Source organism: Tupaia chinensis, unplaced genomic scaffold (genome assembly GCF_000334495.1).
Source record: "Tupaia chinensis unplaced genomic scaffold, TupChi_1.0 Scaffold144128_1, whole genome shotgun sequence".
Taxonomy (NCBI): Eukaryota; Metazoa; Chordata; class Mammalia; order Scandentia; family Tupaiidae; genus Tupaia; species Tupaia belangeri.
Genome location: NW_006203983.1, coordinates 67,534 through 71,470, shown reverse-complemented (window position 1 = coordinate 71,470; position 3,937 = coordinate 67,534). Strand labels below are relative to the sequence as shown.

The 3,937-nt window shown below is 40.2% G+C and overlaps 1 protein-coding gene across 1 annotated transcript in view; it reads left to right on the top strand.

The window, feature by feature from the left end:
* Window positions 1-3,937, top strand: part of GIMAP2 (GTPase, IMAP family member 2) — a 30,050-nt gene that overhangs the window by 17,569 nt on the left and 8,544 nt on the right. The window lies entirely within an intron of this gene.

Here is a 3,937-nt window from a genome sequence, read left to right as displayed (position 1 = left end):
TATATATATATATAGAAGAAATAATAATAAAAAAAAACACCCAGGAAACAAGTTTCTCTCCAGACATAAACTTAGCGAGAATGAGTGAAATGAAACCACAGGGTATGGTTGGAGAGCTGATTTGGAAGCTGACAGGGTTCTGAGCACAGGAAACAGAGTGGGGTGTGGACTGCAGTGGGCTCGTTTCAAGGGTTATATCCAGGGTTCCTCTGTCCACAAGGCTATAACATTTCCATGCAGTATGGGGTGGGCCAGCATGGGAAAGAAAACAGAGGAAGTAGAATAAGACTCTAGTAAAGCTACCAAAATTCAAAATATGTAAAGCATACTGTCACAACTGAGAATAACATACCCTAATTCAACCCTGGAGTGATTTTCCACCATCTGTAAAAAATACTCAGGATCCAGACTTAACAATGAATCTCTGTACGAACCGTCTGCCTAAATCTCCACCCTCTTTTCTGCACAATCTGACTTCCCACCTCGAGGATCTAGCCAGTCTTGGATTCCTTCAGTTACCTGAGAGCTCCATGCTGCCCCCATCTTGGAATATGCTGTTTCTTCTTTCTAGAAACACTTCTAGTGCCCTTCCCTAACTTCTACTTTCTCTTCAATTTCAGCTCAATGTCACTGCTGAGGTCTTTCCAGACAACCCTCCCACATTAGTTTAGTTTACTCCTTATACTCCCAAAGAGCCCTGGATTCCCTTAAATCATCCTCACAGGGTTAAAGACTTTGTTCAATTTCTACTTGCCTACTTGTCTAAGAAAAGAAATAGTGATTGCAAAAATGTAGTCATGGTGGAAAATCTTATCTTCTTTAAAAATGAAAGCAGAATTTCTTATGCGTAGAAGAATTTACTCAAAAAATCTCTATAGTTAGTATGTCTGAAAAGAAGATGAGACCCTCAAACCAAATACAGGCAAAACGACAGAAACTGCTCTGCTTTAGAATAAATATGATCATATGATTAATGGAACTGGATCATGCTATTTGAGTCCTGGACCAGGCATCTTGAAAAACATGGCAGTGACATGTGTGTGCATGCCCCAAATCCCAGACAGTGGAAAACGGCATGGCCCCATGGACGGGTACTTTCTCACTCTTCTCTCTGTCTGGTAAGCACATTCACCCTCTGGCAACAGGAGCCCTGACTTACCCACAGCTCCTGTCCTTCTCAGCCTACCAAAACTTTGACACCCCAACCCACTTATCTCAGAGTAAGGCATCCCTTGTTCTTAATGTAATATGAAAAAAAAAAATTTAATGAAACATAGCTGAATTCCAGATGGAGGGACTCTATATTTCAAAAAATTTTTGAGAGAGATTTTTGCTATTGGGCATGTATGCTCACCAGAGAGACAGAGACACAGAAATCAAGAAATCAATGGTAAACTCTCCAAAGAGCAGTCACAAGCCAAATGTGGCTATTTAATTATATGAGTTAAAATTAAGTATAGTGTAAAATTCAGTTTCTCCATCACATGATGACATTGCGAGTGCTCAACAGCCCTAGGCTAGTGGCCGCCCTGTTGCACAACCCCCATACTAAACACATCTGTCACCACGGGCAGGCTATTGAATGTGACTACTTTATAAATAAACCTTTTACAAGAGACCACAGAAAACTCAATACATCTCTGTATGACCACTGGAAATCTGTGTTCTATTATTTTGCTTGACTCATCTCCCAGAATCACCTTGAACCATGAGAATACAACAATTATGAGAACTTCCCAGTAACACATGCTCCTTCACTCGCCCATGGCCCTTCCTCACTTCCTCTCCTCTGTGTCTTATACTGACATAAGACTGTGGCTGCATCACTTATTAGAAGGCAGAGGATGTGGGGGTTATGTTCCTTGCACACTCATAGAGAGATGTTGAGAAGGGACAGGAGGTGGGAAGCCTGGCCAAGAAGACATTTCATCAGGGAGATCTTTAAAACTGTGCAGGGCCTTTTTTTAAATTTAATTTAATTTAATTTATTTATTTATTTTTGGAGAGTTTTTCGCTATAAGGCGCGTGCGCTCGCCAGACAGAGAGAGACATAGAGACACAAAGCAAGAAATCACCCCCCCAGGGGGGATGGTCACACCGCATCTCCTCCATTCTCCTCTCGGGATATTGGGCATGCACGCACACGCGCCTCGCGTCCAGGACGCGAACCATGGTCGACTACGTGGGAGTCCAGCGACATAGCCATTACACTAACTGCTGATTCTCCAGGGCCTTCTATTCAAATAACCGCAAGGATGAAGGAGGAGAAGTCACATTTGTCCCTAGAGGAAAGGATGAAAACAGAAGGAGCCATCCCTCTAACTGCTGGGAGTGGTAAAACTATTAGCATGTGTCCACATGTCAGCCCTGCCTGGAAACCGGCTTCTGCTGAGAGAGCCTTAGCTAAGGTCCAGTGTCTTTCTCGGGGGGAGTTTACATCTAGTAAGTGCCTGATGGGGACTATGACATCCAGCCCACTCACCCTCACTCTGAAATTCCTTCCAAACTTTAGAGCTCCCCATGGAGTAAACATTTGCTGTGACTACGTATCAGTCTAACTTCTCCTCCCCCAGCCCTAAGTTTTTGTCTTCACCCTCACGTATTACTTCTGAGAGGACTTTTTAATGAACTCCTTTCATCTCCATCTCAACAGTTTATATATATATATATGTGTGTGTGTGTGTGTGTGTGTGTGTGTGTGTGTATCACCATTAGGAAACTTTTGTGAAAGTTGTTAGAATTAAAATGAAGTCACTTGTGTCAACCTGTATTAAACTCTGCCTAAACAGAGCTGGGGAAGGCCGGCCATAGATGGGGCTGTCCTTCCATGAGTATGCCTGATAGCAACAGCTGTCACGGGGACTCTCTCTGAACTACGGCCTTGCACAAAGACCACTGCAACCTTACACAAAAACTACTTCTACAGGACATCTTCCCAGGGACCACCTGTCCAACCTCGGGCTGACATAACCCTTGTTATTGATTCTGATAGCCAAGGATAATTGTTCTAAAACAACTGCTGTACTCCACCCAGCCTCACCCCTTTGTGGTTTCTGCCTTTGAAACCCGCCTGAAAATTACAAGACCTCAGAGCCCATATTCAAGGTTGTTTGAATCTGTATCTCCCTGGTTATGAGTCTCCTTTCTTACAACCCCAAAACTCTTTCATTTTACTAAAACTTGTTCCTTGTTTCTTTAGAGGTTTATGTTTATTCATGTATTTTGCAATATGAATAGGTCAAAAGAAAAAAAAATCATATGATTAGGTCAATTAGCATCACAAGATATTTTTCTAAGCTTACGCCTCAGGTAAAATAGTAATAAATTAAGCTTATCTACACTGATTTTAAAATATGAGAATTAATTGCCAATAGCCAGTGTCAGTGTTAATGCTAAGATATTGGATACTATGCAATTAAAAATTTTAAATATAGCTCACTTTTTGTTTGTTTCTAAGATATATTTTTAACCATAACAATCTGTACATTCTTTTAAAGTGAAATTAGGTCACTTTTAAAAGGTAACAACTAATGCAATTATACAAGAAAGAGCAATATGACATGTATTTTTGGAAATAGGAAGTAAAAATTATCATTATTTGTAACTGTCTATAATAAACCTAAAGGTTTAAAACGATCAGAAGATTATTTACTTTTTTTCCAGTCACCCCATAATTTACTATGTAGTTCTAATTCCACGACAGAAATAAAATATAAGATCTCAAAAAAAAGAATGTTTAAAAAAATTAAAAATACTGAAATAAGTAAATTAGCTGCTTACAAAATTAATTTATTAAATCTATGTGTTTCTCCTAAACTTACAATAGCAACTCGAGAAGTTAAATTCTCAGGAACGACTTGATCAAAGTACTGTGCTCTGTGTGAAGAAAGACTCAGTACTCTCTACCGAGTACCGGAACCCCCCGGCCTTTTACTAA